Genomic DNA, 20,489 nt, shown 5'->3' on the forward strand with positions numbered 1-20,489 from the left:
TGCTCCCCCTGCACTCCCTGGCATCGGGTCTGTGGTCTTACTGTTGTCGGGCCCCCTCATGCTTCCCGCACACCCTCCAGTCCCATATCCCTGCTTCTGCCCATAATATCTCCCATGAGTATCTTCCCATGCCTCCTTTCTCCTGCTCCCGTCTTCCCCTCTCAGAGCTCTCCATCTTTAGGGAAGCTTCCCCAGACAACTTCAGCCCTTCCGTAGCAACTATTCATTTTACCGAGTTTTTTTTTTTTTTTTTTCCTTGAGCCCCCGGGGGCCAGAATATAGAGATGAATGAGCCATGATCCTTGCCTTCAAAGAACTCAGTTAGATTGATATGTAAGTATGCAAACAAAATGAAGACTGAAAGATGGGCCAATGCCCACCCCCTCAGTGCATGGTTGTTTTTTGGGGGGGGGGAGCTTCCTCTGAAGTAGATCTGGCAGGTTTGGGGCGAGAATGCCCCCACGCACAGCAGGACCTCCTCTGTTGAAGGGGTGGAAGGAGGGTGGGGAACGGGGACCCGAGTATCCCAGGGTCCTGGGCTTGGGGAAGTCCCAGCGGCCACATAGGCAAGCAGTGCCATGGGACGGATGGAGGGGCACTGGGGCACTAAGTCTATGTCTGACCTGATCTGCCTCCTCCCCAAGGACTGGGACCACCCTTACCCCTTCCTCCTGTCCTACACCGCCCGGTCTGTGGGTCACACAGCACTGTCCTGAGCACACAGACGGGATCTGACACTCCCATCCCAGTAGCCCCGAGACAGAGTGAATGAGTCTCCTTGTTTGTGCAAGGTGTGGGAATCAGGAGGCCTGCCTGGCTTGCACACAGCTCCTCCTAAGAGAAACTGCACCTCACCTGTGCACCCGACCTGTGCACCCCCACAGCCTCTGGGGAAGGGGCACCTTCTTCTGCCGTGTTCTGTGTCACGCAATGCCTCCAACCCTGGCCCCAACAGTTGGATGGCCTGGGAAGAGCTAGCTTACACCAGGAGGACAGTGTCATTCCAGCACCTTGTGCCAGGGCCCTGGAATCAGGAATCCAGGAAGCATCAGACAGGGAGCCCAGAAGCAGCGGCTGGGGCCTTTCACAGATGGCAGAAGGCCCTGATGCCGGTTCTGGGCCCGGCTGTGTCAGTTGGGATGGGAAAGAGAGGGTGGGAGGTAGAGAGAAGGCTGGATGGGGGGTAGGGATGGAAGCAGGTAGTGGGGGAGACACAGAGGGAGAGGCAATAGCTAAGCCACAAAGACAGAATGCCCGAGGGAAGGAAAATGGCCATAGTCAGGCACTAGTCTAACAACTTCTACTGTAGTTGAATCCTCACAACTACCCTATGGGGAGGTGCTACTCTCCCATTTTACAGATGAGAAAACTGAGGCACCAGGCAGCTTAGTGGCTTTCCCAAGCTCACATCTCCCATTAAGGGTGGAGCCAGGATCTGAGTCCCCATCACAGAGCTCTGCTGGGTCTGGGGCTGGATGGAAGATAGGACAGTCCCGGCTTCTGAACAGCCCTTGGGTTCTCTTATCCGGGAGGCTAGGCCCCACTGTTAGGGTTTCCTTGGGATTCTGGTTTCCTTAAGTCTGACTCTGTTTGTCTCCTTAACTCTACTCCCCCTCTGCTCAGCAGGCACCCTTGAGCTCATGGAAGGCAGTCTGTCCCTCGTGGAACTGGCTTATCATTTAGGCTCGGTTCAGTTCAGCAGAACCATAAAATATTTACTTAAAAAATGTTTCTCAAGTCACTGTTTCCAACTGTACTCTGTTGACTCTCTTTTCTGTCCCTTGACAACACCTTGGGCAGATTCTGTAACTTCTTTCTGGTTGGTAAATAAATCAAGTTGAAGAATCCACATCTTATGTCTGAAGGCAACTCACCTGTCCTCACTGCCTGTGGCCCTGGGGCCTGGAGTGGGGCCCGAGGTGGTCTGCTTTTCCCTCCTCCTCCTCCTCTGGGAGTGCGGGGGTGGGGGGGTCATGGGGATGGGACAGTTTCCTTCTGGCATGTTCCCTCCCCATGCTTGTAGCCTTCTCCCTGTGGGAGGCTCTCCATGTGGAGGTGAGGACAGGGAGGGGGGACACCCGCTCATACGGATGGCTAAGAGCACAGAGGTCCTCTCTCCATGGGGCGGTGCTGCTTCTCTGACTGATGCTGAGTCACCACCATTAGTTCTCTTAACAGGGGTCCCCTGGCCTGATGGGCTGCCCTCCTGCAGGGGATGGGGGGCTACCAGCAAGGTGGCTTAAGCCATTACCTTCTGCTGTGTCCTTTGACCCAAGTAAGATGTGTCTGTACTAGCCACGTGCCACGATGAACGTGCAGGCCACTCCCTGCTGCCCCTCGCTCCACCCCTCCTCTCCAGTCTCCTTTCCCTGCCCAGCAGGTGCAGGGCGGCTCAGCACATCTGCTGCCTGAAAAGACGACCTCTGGCCAGAGTGAGGTGCTGGGGAGCTCTCCTGGCAGGCTCTCCCAACCTCTGAGTCTCTTGGAGTTGCCAGTCCTACCCCAAGTATGAAGTCCAGCTAGAGAGCTCTGCCCCCACCGTCACTCGTTTTCTGACCCAAGACTGGCAGACATTGCTCCCTCTCGGGCTTGAGATCCACACCCCTGCCAGACAGAGGACACATGCTGGGCCAGACAGGCAGCCTCTTCCTACGCCCAGGGGAGGGGTCTAAGCCTAATTGTTTTAGTATACGGGAGTCCTGGTGTCTTTTTTCAGCAGTGGGTCCTAGTTTCCTCCCTGGGGTAGCAGAAAAAGTCCCGCTCCATGTTTTATAGGCCCGCAGCCCAAACACCCCAGACCACTGTCCTCAGACGGAGCAGGCTGCTTGAGGACTGGCTGACTTCTACTGGCACAGATATGGCCCTGACTCACCCTCTGCCTGGACTCAGCTTTCCCTGGTCCTGCTGACTGACAAAGGGGTCCCTGATTTCCTAGCCTCCTTGGATGCTCCCATCGGAGGGTTAGGGATTCCTGGATGCCAGGGAGAGCTAGATGCCACAAATACAGTCCCTGTGTCCATCACCCATGCTGGCGTGGGATCCTTCTCCTCCCGGCCACAGCCCCTATGCTTCTCTTCTAGATGCTTTTGTGACTTTTCTGCTGGGACCACCTCTGTCCTTGGTCTCCCAAGACCTTCCTTCCACCCTTTAATTCTTTCCAGGGCTCTCTGCTGTACCCCTGCTCTGGGCTGTCCTTCTTCCTTCTAGCTGTCTTTCTAGCCTTGAGTTCCTTCGAAAGGTTGGGCTTGTCCCAAAACTTGCTCAGATGTGGCATAGCCATTTCCAGTCCAGAGGCTCTAATCCGAGGGGCCGAGAGAGGGGTGGGGGAAGGCTGCTCAGCCCAACTGAGGCTCCTGGCCATGGAGCACACACTCAGCCCTGTCGGGGCAGTGCTTCTTCCCTGATCTACCAGAGATGCATGCCCAGCCTGGTGCTGGCTGGCTCTGAGCTTGCATATGGGGTTTCTCTCTCACACACACACACATATGCACACACGAGCATGCACGCACACACGGCAATTCATAGGGATGTTGTAGACAGGGAAAAATTATAAGGTTCATTTAGAAACCAGTAAAGAGAGGATTTCAATTTCCTTTGAAAATCACAACACCATTCTTTTGTGGTGGCTTCTACAACAGACGTGGATTCTGCTCTTGGACTGGGGGCACTGGAGTCGGGGCGGGGGGTGGTCAGGGAAGGTTGTGTGGGGTTTCACGCATTCGGGGGGGCGCTCCCGGGAGGGTGGGTCCTTGGAACAAGGGATGGGAGGTTCTGTGTGGCAGGGGACGGGGAAAAGGGGAACTGGGGCAGCCATGGGGAAGGACTCAGGGATGGCAAGATGACAGGAATGAACTTGTTCCCTGTTCCACAGGCCTGGACCAGGGTGAGGTATGAGGTACCTGGGGGACAGAATTCAACGTGGCGTCGCTCTCAGCTTCATGCAAGTGGACTCTCATGGGCACCCCGTGCTGGCTGGGTTCTGTGCTGAGGGGGCGCCTTGGACTCAGCGCCTGGCTCACAATCCCCCAACAGACCCGTGACACAGACAGAAGGTGGAGGGACAATGTACAGAGAACAGGCCGCATAACACAGCCACTGTGTTTCGGCTGACATGGTTGTGACCTGTCCAGGAAGGTGAGACTGAGAAGAAGAGGACTCTCTCCATCTCTGGGAAGACTTCCTGGAGGAGGAGGCAGGGATGGTTTGTAGAGCTCTCTGAACTGTGGTGAGGGGAGGGAGTGTTGCAAACCTCTGTGGTCGTGATGCTCTGGCCATGAGTATATTACGCGCGTCCACTGAAGGACTACAATGGCTGCACAAGCCTGCAAGGTCAAGCTCAGCAGACAGGGGTCCCTGTTCCTGGGAGCTGGTGCCAGAGGGACTCCTGGCAATGTTTGGAGGCTCTTTGCCCACATTCCCTTTGCTACTGGCTCCTCCCTCCAACATCGTTTGTTGGCTGATGGAAAGGAGTGTTGAGTGTGTAGAACTGGGGAGAGGGCTCGCTAGCTGGCTTCGGAGGCCTGGTTCTGAGGCCCACTAAACGTGTGACCTTGGGCAATCGTCACCTCCTCGGGCTTCTCTCTCCCTTTGACAAGAGCTTACATTTTACTGCTCTCTCTGACCTCTGCTGGCACTTTCTAGTTACTGCCCACAAACCCCTGAGAGGTGACCGTCAACGTGCCCATTAGATAGATGAGGACGCCGAGGTACAGAAGAATGGCCAACGTTACAGCTTACTCCTGCATAAAACAAGAAAGCGAGCCTGGAGGAGCTCTCGGGATTCCTCCCGGATTTATGACTCTGTGGAAATGTGCCACCAGAACAGATTCCTAACTGTTCTGACCGTGTTCTTGTTTTACCTCATGGGTTAGTTTCCTCTGGCTCCTGTAACAAGGACCGCAAGCTGAGTGGCTTTAAATAACACAGATTTATGGTCTCAGAGTTCTGGAGGTCAGAGGTCCAAAATCAGTCTCCCCAGGCCCAAGTCAAGATGGCAGCCGGGCGGCATTCCTTCTGGAAGGTCTGACAGGAAAACCGATTTCCTTGCCTCTTCTGTGAGCTCAAGGCCTTCCTCCTGTTCCAGTGTGTGTCTTCCTCCTTCCAGCTTCAAAACCAGCCATGTAGCATCTTCAAATCTTCCTCTCTGACCTCTGCTGTCACCGTTACACCCCTGTTCCCTCTTCTAAGGACCCTTATGGTTCCACTGGGCCCCCAAATAATCCAGGATAATTTTTGCATCTTAAGTTTCTTCACCTGATCACATCGGCAAAGGTCCCTCTGTTACTGGATAAGGTAACAGTTCCCAGGTTCTGAGAACGAGGCTGTGGACATCTTTTAAGGGGAGGGGGTCACTCTGTCTACCACATAATCCTTTCCTCTTCTTTCCCTCCTTCTCCCCTCTCCCTTCCTCCACCATGTGTGCTCAAACAGACATTACAAGTGTATCTGTAAAGGGAAAGGCAGCAGGTTGAGCCCCCTCTGTCCACTAGTAGGTGGACTCTGTAAAAGAGACAGGAAGTGGGTTTCTGGAACAAATAGAGGCCATTAATTTAGATACGAGAAGGTAGGTACACTGAGGACTGTGTAAAAGGATTACAAGGGGGAGATCTCAATCGAGAGGCAAAGAACAGAGAGTAGTGGTTACCAGTACCAACTGTAAGGCCAGACAGACTTGAGTCTGAAACCCAACCCCTGCTGCCTTTTAGCTGTGTGACTTGAACTTCTCTGGGCCAATTCTGTAAAACACCAAGAAAAAGATGAACTGCATGGGGTTTTTCTGAGGATTAGGAGAAAATGTGAGAACGTGCTGAGATTCTCCTGGTGCAGAAAGTGTGGTCCTGCCCAGAGGCAAGCGTTGGAAGATTTGACCTTGGAGTGACTTGGGGTCTCCTTAAAGGTATGGGGCCCAGTCTATACAGGCTGAGGCCCTGAGTATATATGAGACAAACTTTTAATGTTGGATGAATTCAGAGTGGAAAAACACCCACCCCTTTGCAGGTGCACAGGGTAGCTCCTCTCTGTGTTAATGTGCTTCATGATTTGTGACATGATTGATATGGAAAACGAACTTGCTGTAATCCATCTGCTGAGAAGAAAGCCCTGACAGGGCAGCACATTTAGGGGAAATCAGGACCCAGGGTCCTGCTCACTGCTGGGGACCTGGGCTAGGGGTGCACAAGCAGGAGGGCAGTTTCCAGCAAGCCACCCTGTCTCCAGCCTGAAGCAGTCTGGAGAGACAGAACGAAGGAAAGACCACATAGCAGGAAGGTACCAGGAGCCAGGTGGAAACACCTTAGTTAGGAACCTGAGGACTAGAATTCCCTGTGCCTGCTCCTTTGGGCCTCAGGGTAAGTAAGCTAACACAGCCTCGCAGGGCTTTTGCACCTGTGGTGACCATGGCTGGTGCCCTGCCTAGTCCCCTTGTGGCCCTCTCATGCTTCTGCATACCCACACCCCTGCCTGTGTGCCCCAGCATTCATAGCTTGCCCATTCATAGCTTGCACAGGCAGTCTTCTCCACAGGACAGTTCTGGGGGCTCCAGGAAGCCCCTCACTGGAATTGTCTGGGAAGGGAACTCACCCCTTACACCTCACCTCAGAGGCAGTGGCACAAAAACCCAATCCCTTTGTCTTGGGTGGGGGTGGGTGGAGAGGAACCTCCACAGTGTCATTTATCATTCCAGAGCTTTCAATGGAATCAGGCTGAGATTGGGGCTTTGCTTGAAATCACCTTTTTCCAGTTTCTTCTCTTCCCGGTGCTAACCAATGGCCCCATCCCCTGATAGGCTTCTCTGGGGAGCATCCCTCTTATAAATACCTTGCACATGTCTCCTTTTCTCAGGAGCCCAGCTCAGCGCATCCCCGAAGCACATTTGGAAGCAACAGCGAGACCACACGCTTCCTCATTTAGATCAGGTTGGACAGTCCAGGCCTGCCAGGACAGTCAGGTCCTGAGTATCCACTCCAGGGGCTGGAGCCAGCAAGGCAGGCAACCCCAGACCAACGGGAGGCGCGTGCTCACGTGCACACACGTGCACATCTGACTACATTCGGGTCTGGCTCCGGAGGATTCTTATGACCGCCCAGCCCAGCCCCACCCCGCCTCCTCCTGCCAAAAGTGGATTTGTTTCCCTAGGTCTATTTTGCTTGGGCAGACATTAAAATGAGCGTCCATCCCCCGGAGTACACACTGTGTGATGCCCAGGAAATGCGTGTCTGGTCGGCTCTGGCCACCATGACAAAATACCACAGACGGGGTGGCTTGAACAATGGGTGTTATTTCTCACGGTTCTGGAGGCGGGGGAGTCTGAGGAAGAGTTCCCTTCCTGGTGACAGCCGATCTGTGGCCTGCAGATGGTCTCCTTGTTCTGAGCTCGTGTGGCCTTTCTTTGGGGTATGTGTGTTTGTGTGTGTGTGTGTGTGTGTGTGTGTGAGAGAGAGAGAGAGAGAGAGAAGGTCTCTCCTCTTCTTAAGAGGACAGGAATCCTAGTGCACCACGGCCCTATCCTTATGACCTCTCGCACCCTAATTACTTCCATAAAGGTCCTACATCCAAATATCGTCACCCTGGGAGCTGGGGCTCCCTCACATGAATTCGGAGGGGATACAGTTCACTCTAGAGCAATGGGGCAAGGCCTTGTTTGAATGAAGAGAACTTTAAAAAGTCATTTAATTTGGCCTGGTGGGTTTTGCTTGGAGCCCTGCCGCGCCAGAGGGCCCCGGCTGAGGTTAAACACACGGCCTGGATACTCCAGACTTCTGCTCATTGGGAATTCACCGTTAATGTGAACGTGTTCTCAGGACACACCGCGTTTGCCGGCTCAGACTTCCTTGAGTAAGGAAGAAAAAACATCATTTATTTCCAGCAGCTTTCCCATTCCTGCTCAGACGGGGAGTCCCCATGTGTGTTCATTCAGAGGAGAAGTCCTTATTGAGTGAGTGTCAGTTGTACGGACTCCTGCTGTTTTGGTCACCGGGCCTCCGCTGGCCCTGCAGGCGGCAGGGGCACCCCAGCTTCTCTGTAAAGAAATCCCTTTTTGGGACGCCTGGGTGGCTCAGTGGGTTAAAGCCTCTGCCTTCAGCTCAGGTCATGATCCAGGGTCCTGGAATCGAGACCTGCATCGGGCTCTCTGCTCAGCAGGGAGCCTGTTTCCTTCTCTCTCTCTGCCTGCCTCTCTGCCTACTTGTGATTTCTTTCAAATAAATAAATAAAAGAAAAAAAAAGAAAAAAAATCCCCTATTACCTCCATCCCTTTGGGTCCTGTAGTGTGGATTCGGCCTCTGGAGGCAGGCACATGACCAGGCCTGGCCAATCAGACGGAGGACCGCCTCTCCAGGTCAATGAGTGCTGACTCTGCCTCTGGAGGCGGGCACGTGACCAGGCCTGGCCAATCAGAGGGAAGACTGCCTCTTCAGGGTGGTGGGATGGTTGCTGGCCGCGTCTATGGCTACTCTGGTCCAGTGAGAGAGGCCTGGGGGAGGCGGGGTGGTTGGTTTGGTTCCTGCAGAAGAAAAGCTCTAACTTGAACTTGCTGGACATTAATCGGTGAGGACGCAGGTTTGGAGCTATGGGTGACCTGTTGCTAACCACAGGGAACCTGAGGAAAAAACCTTCCGAAACAGAGACTGTGTTCTAAGGCCATTGTCTGAGACGCTCGATCCGCTGTGCCTGGAGCGGACACTGGATTTTCAGATGGACGAGCCAGTGCCTTTTCCTGCGCTTTTGCTACTTTTAAACCAAACTGGGACAGATGTTAGTTCCAGGAGTGGGAACGTGCATGTGACAGACCACACCACGTGGAGGTAGGGCGCAGGGCAGTGAGGATGGGGCACCCCGGGCCGAAAGACTGGGGCCTCGTCACACCGAAGTGACCTCCAGGAAGGCCCGATTGGGAAGTGACGAAGCTTAGCTTGAAACTGGCTTGCTTGAAAGCCATGTTTCCATGAGGCTTGACTAAGAGAGCTAGTCACTGCCTGTGACCTGAAATCCAAAACAGCTGAGAGCTGAGAAATCTGGAGGCCTGCAAGGTTGGAAAGCTGAATTACCTTTCCCAACCTATAAAGAGTGTGAGTAAGGGCAGGAAAGTGGGAAGCTGCAGAAATCAGATTGAGACCTGGGAACACACTTGTCCCCCAGTCTCTTCCCAGTCACCTCCTGTGACAAGCCCCTGCTCCATGAAAGGGATGCAGTCGGGGTCAAGGAGCTAAATAATCCCCTCCTACCCCAAGGTCATTGTTTGCAATGACTCCGGAATGGAGGCTGGGAACCGGTTGTGTAGGAGGATGGGCAGAGCACCGGCCAGGCTGCACCTAGGAGGACTGTGCCTCAGCAAGAGTTCTGGCTTCAGGTAAGAAGCCAAGGACCAGACCCGAAGCAAACACCAACCATCTACTAAAGACCCAAGGGAATTATTCTAGAATAAGAGAAACACCCAATCTATCGAATAAGGTGTGGAAGGTGCCATCATCTAGGGCGGTCCTCAGGTCCCTACTGCCTCATTAAGTAGAGAGCTACTTTCTAGAAGCTGTGTCCTCCCCCCAGGGTCCGCTCAAACATGGCCATGAAAGGAGTGGGCAAGGGAACTTGCCAGAAACACACCAAAGGGCCAAGAATCTTGCTGTCCACCAGGTCCTGAGAGTGGGTTGTGTTATGGGTTCATACCCTCTGTGTTGGCGTTTCCCATTCTCTTGCTTATCAGAACTTACTTTGTTCTGTTATTTACTGTTGATATTGTAGGGGGCAGGGAGAGGATGTTAGCTGCAATCACTCACACAAAGGTTGCCTGCCCCTAGGAGGACGCATCTGAAAATGCCAAGGAAAAGACACATCTTGAGGGGCAGGAGTACATTGGGTCAAATATGCTAGTTCTGGGGGCAGATTGCTTCTTTTATCTTTTTCCTCCTTCACTTCATAGCTGTGTGATTGGAGCAAGTTCCTTAATAACTTGTGTCTCCATTTCCTTATCCATACAATGGGGGTAGTAATGATGCACATGTACACTTCACATCACCCCCTTGGAGCCCCCATCTTGCTCCCACCTGGAGGTCGGTGTGCAGAGGAGAGCAGAGCTGGAAGTGAAGCCAGACATTGTATGAACCCCTGATTGATTCATGCCTGAGTCCAGCCTTATGCCTTCCTGGCTGTTTATATGGAAAATACATTTCCTTTTTACTTAAGTAATCTGATGATTTTTATCACATGCAATCATAAAAGGTTAGCTCGTATACATACTGTGTGCATTAATCACTGGATATACACCCTCTCCTCCAACACGCACCGTCCAGGAGCTCTGCACCTAGTGCCAAGCAGACAGTTAATGCAGTATGGAAAGTGTTAAAATGGGGAGGTCTCGGCAACCATGGGAGCAAGCATGAGGAATATCCAGTCTAGGTGTGGGGATCAGGGAAATCTCCCTGGGGTAGGTAGCATCTTGGCTCAGTCCTGGAGGAAGAATCAGAGCCAGCTGGAGTGGGTAGAGTGACCTATCCCATGACGGAATGTCCAATCTGTCAGTCACTGGAGGTTTTAAGAATGAGTTGGAAAATAACTTGCTGGAAATGTTAGAGGATTTTTGCCTTAACTGGGAGGTTAAGTACTATCTTTTCAGTGCTAAATACAGCCCTTGGACACGACCATGATAGCCCCTAGAGCACTAGCACAACCTGGTGGCCCTTCACTGCTTTGGTCTGAGTGTGTATTTTGTTTGGCTCATACCACGTTTAAAATTTTTAATACTGGTTGCCAATATTTAAAATTGAGATAGTTGACGTGAAAGGTTGAATTTTTGGCTTCTCTTGAGAAATCAGGAAGCCTAACACCACCAGTCCTGCTTCCCACTTGCCAACCATGGGCTGGCTCTGCAGAAGGGGGCTCCATTCACATAGGACTTGGGTATTGTTGGGGCCGCTGCAGTCCCTGCCACTCCCTTTTGTCTTACAATATTCCTGCTCTGCCCACTCCTTTACCTTACTTGCGGGTCCCTGTTGGACTTGGATTGGTGAACCCTGTTTTAGAGTAAGGATGTGGTGGTCATGGAGTAGGCTGCGGGTACTGGTGGGTGATGCTCTAGGTGATGAAAGAAACCTGAGTGAATGCCCATTTCTGGCTCTGTCTCTTCTGGTGCTGCCAGCCATGGCTTATAGGAGCGAGCAGATTCAAGGACCTGGGTCTGGATGCTGGGAGCAGGAGCAGGAACTGGGTGGGGCTCACGTGGTTTTATGCTATTCAAGGCCAACAGGCCTAGCAAATGGACACTTTGACACAGCATGTATAGCTCCGTGAGTTCTGACAGCGGCATCCCCTTGTGTAAGCACCACCCCCGTCACAGCATGAATATTTCCACTACCCAGAGGTCCCCTTTGCTCCTTCCTGTCCAGTCTCCTACAACTTGCGGTCCGAGGCAGTCACTGATTTGCTTTCTTGTCACGCTAGCTGAGATTTCTCCTAGAATTTCATATAAATGGGAGCATATACCGTGTACTCTTTCATCTGCCTTATTTCACTCAGTATAATTTTTTTGAGATGCAACCGTTGTGTTGCATGTGTGAGCAGTTCCTTCCTTTCCTTTTCCCTGAGCAATATTCCGCTGATGGTGTAGCTACAAGTACAGTTTGTTTCTCTCTTCACCTGTTGATGGATATTTGGATTGTTTCTAGTTTTTGATATTACAGATCAGTCTGCTATGAATGTACACGTACGGGTCTCTGTGTAGACATGTGTGTTTCTCTTGGGTAAATATCTAGAAATGGCATGGTTGGATCTAGCAGATGCTGGGTTCATTGTGTGTTGGGTCTAGTGTATGGGTAACCGTGTGCTTACCTTTTTAAGAAATGGTCTATTTTCCCAACATGGGGTTGTCCCATTTCCCACTCCCACCAGCAATGGATGAGAGCCCACTTCATGGGGCTGGGTGGGGTCTCATATCCTTGCAACACTCTGCATTTCATTCTTTTAGATTTTAGTCATTCTAATGGGCCTGTAGTGGTATCTAATTGTGCTTTTAATTTGCCTTTCCCTGATGACTAAGGATGGTGACCATCTTGTCATGTACTTATTAGCCATCATTTATCTTTTTGTACATAATAGCACCCTGATACCAACTCTCTCAACCTCCAGGGGAGGCTAGAGAAGATCATATAGAACATTCATTCATGGTACAGTGAATCAGTTCTATGAAAGGGAGTGATAAAAAGATGTAGGCATGAGAGGGAGACGAGCTCCCATCTGGAGCTGGAATGCTGGGGTTTTGTTGTTTTCCCAGAACCAAGCAGCTGAGGCAGGGGCAGGGGTCTCAGACCCGTTCAGTGCTTGGCTGTTGGCCGCCTCTCTGTTGGGCTCTGCTCTCCTCTGCGGGGTGGAGGGGTGAAGGGTTGATGGGAGGAGCAGCTGACCTAGATTTCACCTCCTTTTTTCGGTTTTCTTGTTCCTGGGTATAAGTTCTAAGTCAAGCCCACTGAAGCCAGCTCTGCCCTTGGCCGCAGTCACCAGGAACAAGGTCCTGACCCTTGGTTTCCCCACTGTAGTTGGGGCCCAGCTGAGGGACCAACATGCCCCGCTCTCTCTGCTGGGCCCCTCCCAGGCAGCTGGGCCACACAGCACGCTGGTGGTGGAACTCAGTTCTGTGTGCTTGTCACTGTGGGGCTTGTGGATCTAATCCCCACATCACTCAAGGCTTTAACTCAGTCTGGATGAACTGTAGGACCTGAACTCATTGGGTTCCTTATACCATCAGTCTGTTCAGTCTGCAAACTGCTTTGATTGATTTTCTTTTCAATGACTGGGACTGCTGTCTGACTGTACCAATCAAAATGAAATTTGGCTTCAGGAAGACTCAGCTTAAGGATGGAATGTCTTGTTCTCTTTGTCAGCTTGGCTTATCTTCTATTCCAAGAGCTCATGGATTTGTCATATGCATCAAAGTGCTCAAGTCTTCTGCCACTAATTGGCTGTGTTATCAACATGACACAGTGAAAAAGTCATTGGTTTTGGAATGTACCGGGACCTGGCTTTCGTCACGGCTCTGTCACTTAGAAGAAGTGTGACCTTGGGCCAGTCCTAAGACCCCAGCTTTCTCCATAGTCTGGGGATAGTAAAATTTACCTCACAGTGTTGCTTTGATAATTAAATTTGACAGTGGATGTGATGTTGAGGTATACTTGGACCATGTGGGAGGTGCAGCATTCCTGGTACCCTGCTTCTGCTATGAAGAATGAGGAGGTTGGACCAGGTGACCTCCCAGGACCATCTTGATCTGAAATACGATCCTGGGAAATATAGCAAAGCTGTTGTCCCAATCATGAAGTAACTTTCCTTTACGGTGTGTTAATACATCTCTGGAGGGGAGGTCACAGTATGCTAGGTAACCCAAAAAAATCCAGATTTGTGTAAATAGGAGAAGCTTTTTACCTAAATGTTAGCCAGTGTGACACCTACAAAGTACTACCCCTGGATCAAACTACTTTCTTCTTCCTGCCCCCTCTAGGCAGCAGCACTGTCCAGCAGTCCCATACGTTGGGGTAAATCATCTACCCAGATACAACCAAGTCTTAGAATCAGCAGTCACCCCTCTCACAGACTTGGAGGAGGTGCTTCTTGGTGACTCAGTTTCCCTTTCATCCCAGAAGCTTTACAGGCCTTGCTTATTCCCTCCTTGGTGTCAAAGCTTCAAGTTCTCCTCTCGAATGGCCTCTGAGGTTCTCCAACAGGAGTTGGCAGGATGAGTAGCAAGAATTATTATTAATTAGTGAAAATATGTATAATCACATAATTGGAGTGTGTAATTGATGCTTCGCTGCTGCAGGCAGAAATGGAAGGACGCATAGATGAAAGCCAGGGAGAAGGAGGCTGCCACACAGTACGAGCCATGTGGGAGGTGCAACACTCCTGGTACCCCGCAAAACACGGAGCGATCGAAGGATATGGGCCGCGGAGCCAAATGACCCAAAGAGACAATGGGTAACTGAGGCCTTATTACTAGTGGCCAACCCAAATAGGGCATTTTCCCCTGGAGATTGTTTTATGCCCACATTTGGAGCCCACTGGTGTTTGTTTGCTGCAGCATGAACCTTCTGAGTGAAAGCACTCAGCCGATGGCCAGACGTCCGCAGTGGCTGAGGAAGAGGTGGTAGCCCCTCACTGGCAGCTTGGTTCCTGGGCTGTCCCCTTGCCTTCTTGTATTTTGGAGTCCTTGATGCCCTGGCCATGCCCAGGCAGAGTTCTCCCCCGTCCCATCCGGCCCCAGGGGCCAGGGCTAGTATAAATGAGACATGACATCTGGGATTTGTTTGTTTCAGGGCTCATTTGTTGGCTGTTTCTTCTCAGTGTACTGCACTCGAGGATGCCTCGGCTCGATTGAGGATACGGGAAGGAGGGGTGTGTGTGTGTGTGTGTGTGTTTGTGTGTAGCGGGGACAGGGAGCTGGCACAGCCGTGGGACAGGAAGCAGGTGTGAGCAATTCTCGGAGGGGGGAATGACAACGGCAAGGACAATAATAATAGCAGGCACCTGCATTGCGTGCTTCCGGGGTGTCAGGCGCTGTGCTTGGGGTGTGCCATCTGCACTAGTTCATGTCACTGTCAGGCACTTCTGTGACGTGGATGCTGTCGTTATCCCATCATTGGAAAGGATGCAGGAGCCAAGGCAAGCAAAGTCACCTGTCCAAGGTCACCCAGCTGGGAAGTGATGGAGCCAGGACTCCAGTCCGTGTCCTGCTCCGAAGCCCACGCTCTGCCACCACCTGCCATGCTCCTCCTGGCACAAGGTATTCTCCATCCTGCTGCCACCGCCACTTCCACCTGTGTTTCTATCCCTGCGCGAGCCCCTCCCCCTGACCCCTGTAGGCCTGTTATCAGGATCAAATGAGCTGATACTTACTAAGTATTCATGGCAACAGTTGGTCCTTTGTCAACATGCATCAATACTAGTTATTATTATTTTTCTAATATGCCATTTCCCTCTGTAGGCTACTCTACAGAGGTAAAACAGACTTGTTTCCTGCCCTCCGGGGAGCTTACATTATAGTTGGGAAGCAAAACACACACAGATAATGAAAGGCAATGTGTGACGCCTACATATAGACACCGTGAGCATGGCTTATGCAGGAAAGGCAATAGAAGTCCACAATAAGGAGTGACATTGCCTGGGATGCAGAGGGAGGGCTTCATGGAGGAGGTGAGGTCAGACCTATGGCTGAAGGAAGAGTTGGGTTTTTAAGGTTTTAGGTGGTGTGGATGAGACCAAAGCATCCAGGTAGAAATAAAAACTCCAGAATGTCAGCCCTTCCCCTCAAGAATGAGGGCAGGGATGTTTGTTCCTTTGGCAAGCTGCTGTATCCCTAGTGCCTAGAGTGGTGCCTGGATGGAGAGGATTCTCAGAAGCTCTCTGTTGAGAGAATGGATGAGAAAAGGAACATTCGGAGGAAATTGTATGTTTGGGTGAGACCGGTGGACTGGTTTGGCGGGGTTGAAACACTAGGGCTGGAGAGTAGTGCTGGAATGGGTCTTGGACCAGAAGTCTGATTTTGACAGATGGAGGGAAAAGAAGGAGCTGCCGTAAGGCTCGGTGTGGCTTCCCGTGAGTGCCCAGGAGAACGAGGGGAAAGTTCACCGTGTAGGAGCCTGACATTTTCCCCTACCTTTGGCACCTGGAAGAGACAAGGTAAAACCAGGAGAGGGGAACCTGCTTCAGAGCAGAGTGTGGGGCCCCCAGGCGGGTCTGGAGCACGGATATGGCAAGGCGCAACTTGCGGACACCTGCTTCTGTGACTCTGCCTCCCATCAGGGCGTTCATCCCCATCACCATTTGCAGTCCTCAATATTCATCTGCCTTCGTTGATCACAGGGTCCTCACTGTGCTCTCAGCGGATTCCTTAAATGGGCTGCTTGGCATCTTCAGGCTAAGCAACTGCTCAGTGGACTTGGTGTTCCTCCTTTCCAAATGCCTGCTTACGGGTGGTGCAGGAATGGTGTGTGCCTTTCCCAGTAGAATGTTGGAACTCCTCCCTGGTACCACCAGTTCCCAGGTTAGACCTTTGCTCTTGGAGGAGGGGGAGGAGCTTGCTGTTTACCCTCAGATGCCTGCCACAGGACTGAAATGAATGATACAAAGAAACTGATTGAACATTAATAACGTTCCTGTGGTCACAGTGGACCCAAGCTAATGTTTTCAGATTGAGGATGGGTAAACTTGGAGAGTGTGAAGTTAGTTAGGCCTGGAGCAGAGTAATCTCTAGTTGATCCCAGAGATACAGAGAGAGGACTGAATGTTAGGGGAGGGAGTGATAAAACAGAAGACATAATGATATTCGCCTATAATTTTTCCAGGTAAGACTCCGTTTTAGGAGGTTGTGAGGAGGTAGTAGAAAGAAGTCTTTGCAGTTGACAGAGCTGAGTTTACTGTTACTTAGGAGTTGAGTGATCTTTGAGAAGTCCCCCTAACACAGTAGTTTTCAAAAAGAGGTGATTTTTGTCCCTCTAAGGACAGTTGGTAATGTCTAGAGGCATTTTAAAAAGATTTTACTTATATATTTGAGAGAGAGAGAGAGAGAAATAGCGAGAGAGCATGAGTAAGGGGAAAGGGAGGGCTCAGCAGGTTGCCCAACATGGGGCTGGGATCATGACCTGAACCAGAAGCAGACATTTAACCAATGGAGTCACCCAGACGCCCCTCTGGAGGCACTTTTGATTGTTCCAGTTGAGAGTGTGGCTTTGCTACTGGCGTCATGTGGGAAAAGTGCAGGGCTGCTGCTAAATAAGCATGATCTGACCCCAGATGTTCGTAGTGCCTAGATTGAGAAACCATGCCAACCACAGTGAGCCTCTGTGTCCTCGTCTGTGGAATGGGGTGAGGAGCAGTTACCTTATTAGTTGCTAGGAAGATTCAATTTAGTGTGTGTTGGGGAGTGGCGGGGGGGGGGGCGGTGGTCCCTGGCATATAGTTGGCCCTCAGTTTAGCTCTTTCTGTTACTCTCTCTAGCGCCGCCTTCATTCCAGGTGTGGAGAAGCTGGAGCAAATTCAGAAGTGTTGCCAAGCTAATTACAGGGCAGGGGTAGCTCTCCGAAAGAACATGAAAGAAGTGGAATTACTTAGCCTGGAGAAGGAAAGTGGCTCAAAGGTGATTTAATAATAGTCTTAAAACCCAAGAAGGGTTATTATTTAGGGAAGATAATCCACTGCTTTCCAACTCCACTGAGGAATGGAAATGAACCACAAGCAGGACAGAATTAGGCTAGACGCAAGGCAGAACTTCCTGTCCACAAAGGTCAGCTAAAGGAAAAGCTTGTGGTGTTGAAGGTGCTGTGGGAGTGGAAAGGGTCAGGTGGGCAGAGGGGAAGCACAGTAGTGAGGATGGGGGTACTCTCTGCCCTTAAGGAACTTAGAGATCAGTTTGGGGTGTCTGGGGTCAGGGTGGAGGGGACTGATGCAAACACCAGGCACAGGGCTCCGGGAGGTCGAAGGTTTAGGGCACAGGAGAAGGGGAAGGTGGCTGGCATTTGATACGGATTTTCGAGATCAGTCAGATATTGGCAGATGCAGAACAGAACCAAGGGGAGGTGGGCACAGGTGTCTCGGGTGTCCAGGAGAAGAGGGTGGAAGGTGGGGAAATGGGGGGTGGCTTAGAGGGGTAACAGAGAACCCTTCAGGCCTGGGGACAGACAAGGTGGGAGAAGGCTGGGCTGGACCATGGATTCCCAGGAAAGCCAGCCTGAGGGGCTGGTTCTCAACTCAGTGTAGGGGTGAGGCAGCTGGTCACTCCAGCCAGTGCCCCCCAATCCCAGCTCAGCTCTGGCAGGGGCCTGGGGTCTCTGTGTGTACTGAGCTTCCCTGCTGACTCCAGTGCCCACCCACAGATGCGATCTGGTCTGAGTCACTTCCCGAAGCCCCTTCATAGCCCCTTGGGGCTTCTCCCCAAGATGCCTGGACAGGTGAATATGTGAGGCTCTGTAGCTTGGGCAGGGAAGGGGGCAGGGAGGTCCATGGAGGACTGGTACCCCAGGATTTCAGGCAGTGAGAGGTCGTGAGTGTAGTAGTGGTTGGGAAGGGTCAGAGACTCCTTTCCGGAGTCCTCTTTCCTGGGTGGGGCTCTGGTCTCTCCATCAGGGGAGAAGGTTTGGCTCTAAGTAGGGCCACCTGCTGATCTCACCTCTGGAATGTGCCCTGAGCCCTGGATGCTTTCTTCTCTCTGGAAACCTGGAGCACAGCTGGTGTGCTGATGGCCATGGGCTCTGCATCCTGTGCCCCTTCAGTGGTATCCTTGGTGCATCTTGTCTGCTCCCGCTTCTCCATGGCTATCCCTGCTGGAAAGGGAGCATGGCAGGGGCCAGAGCGGTGGGGCCAGGCTGCAGAACCCTCCAGGCCCAGTAGTGCTGCTGATAGATCTCCCTGAATGCCTGGGGCTCAGCTCTCTGAGTCTGGGCAGGGTCCCCGTAGTGCCAGGCCCCTCTGGGGCCACTCCTTCAGCCTATGACAGCGGGCAGAACAGACGGCTGCCCCCTGCCCTGGGGTCCCAACTGAGCAGCAGCAGCAGTGGGCAGCCTGGACGGCATAGGGCAGGAAGTGCTCACAGAGGGTCTCCCTAGGGTCCTGGGTGCGAGGGTAGGCTGCGCATTGCATGGCTTGCAGATGAGGGCAGACCCAAGCAAGGACTGATTGCTCAGAGGCAGTGAGGAGCCACGAGTTGCTGCGGATGGGGCCTCCCTGGCAGGGGGGTACTGGCTGGAACTACCGAGTCAGGATTAGGGGGCACTGGCCAGAGGGAAACTCGCTCCCATTGAGTCCAGAGTGGTAGGCCTCTGTCCCCTCAGGGTTAGCCAAGACCTTGAAAGCCCCAGAGACTCCCCTTCAAAGTTGCTCTGATGTGACCTGGGGCAGCAGCTGTGCGTGGGTGCTGGAGGAAGTGGGGATCTTATGAAGAGCACGACCTCGGCATTTGGAACACTTGGGGTTCAGGCTCTGCTTCTCTCAGAGCTCTGGGACCAGCAGCAAGGTCCAGGGCAGTGCCCAGCCTCCACTGCCTCGTGCTTCCTAGGAGGGGGCAACGCCGATCTTTGAAGGCTGCTCTGAGGAGTGCGTGAAATAACATATTGTCTTTGCGGGGTCGGTTCTTTTTTTTAATTAATTAATTCATTCTTTTATTTTTTTACTGTGTGATATTAGTCACCATACAGTACATCATTAGTTTTTGATGTGGTGTTCCATGATTCATTGTTCGTGTATAACCCGCAGTGCTCCATGTGTCCTGTGCCCTCCTTAATACCCATCACCAGGCCAGCCCATCCCCCTAAGCCCCTCCCCTCCAAACCCTCAGTTTGTTTCTTGGAGTCCACAGTCTCTCATGGTTTTCTCCCCCTCAGATTCCCCTCCTCCTTCATTTTTCCCTTCTTCCTCCTAATGTCCTCCATGCTATTCCTTATGTTACACAAGTAAGTGAAACTATATGATAATTGGCTTTCTTTGCTTATTTCATTCAGCATAATCCTATCCAGTCCCAACCATGTTATTGCAAAAGTGGGGTAATCATCCTTTTTGATGGCTGCGTAATATTCTATTGTATATATGGACCACGTCGTCTTTATCCATTCGTCTGTTGAAGGGCAACTTGACTCTTTCCACAGTTTGGCTGTTGTGGACATTGCTGCTATGAACATTGGGATGCATATGGCCTTTTCACTACATCTGTATCTTTGAAGTAAATACATAGTAGTGCAATTGCAGGGTCATAAGTCAGCTCTATTTTTAATTTTTTTTTAGGAATTTCACACTGTTTTCCAAAGTGGCTGCATGGGGCTGGTTCTTAACAATGAATCTGGGCCCCAGGGCCAAGAGCTGAAGTGTTACAGGGAAGCAGGCACTCTCAGATGCTTACCTGGCTTAGGGGAGTCCCAGAGTGGGTGCCTCACTTGTTCACCCTCGCCCCCGCCCTGCTCTGCTCTTGAGCCATTTATAATCTTAGGTGCAGACTCATTCCATTGGACAGACCCTGCGGAGGCCCCTCGAGGATCTCCCGAGTCTCCTGGGTGAGGCAGAACAGGAAACAGGGACAGACCATGTGCTGTGCTCAGCAGAGGGAGAGGCAAGTCTGGGTGATGAGGACAAAGAGGCTGTATCTCAGCCAGGTGTGGGGCGCAGGCCAAGGAGGTGACAGCAGAGCAGGGTCTGAAGGATTAGGCAGCAGGAGTTAGCCAACAGCACAGACGCCTGCAGTGGGACCTCAGCCCAGTTCATCTCCTTGTCCTATTATCGGGAAGACAATTTGGCCCAGGACCTGCTCTGAGATCCTGTGGTTGTGCCCACAGGACGCCAACCACCTGTACAGAAAGGGGAAAGATCATGAGATGCTTCCAAGGCTCGGAGGGTTGGTCCCCCAAGGGGCACTGGCCCCCATTAGCCAGCACAAGCTAGCCCCCCAGCGGGCTCTGGGGAAATCGCCATCGAGAGCCAGCCTGCAGCAAGGCCACCAGCGTCCTGCTCCTTTAGGAGTAAAGGCACTGCAT

Source organism: Mustela nigripes, chromosome 1 (assembly GCF_022355385.1).
Source record: "Mustela nigripes isolate SB6536 chromosome 1, MUSNIG.SB6536, whole genome shotgun sequence".
Classification (NCBI taxonomy): domain Eukaryota; kingdom Metazoa; phylum Chordata; class Mammalia; order Carnivora; family Mustelidae; genus Mustela; species Mustela nigripes.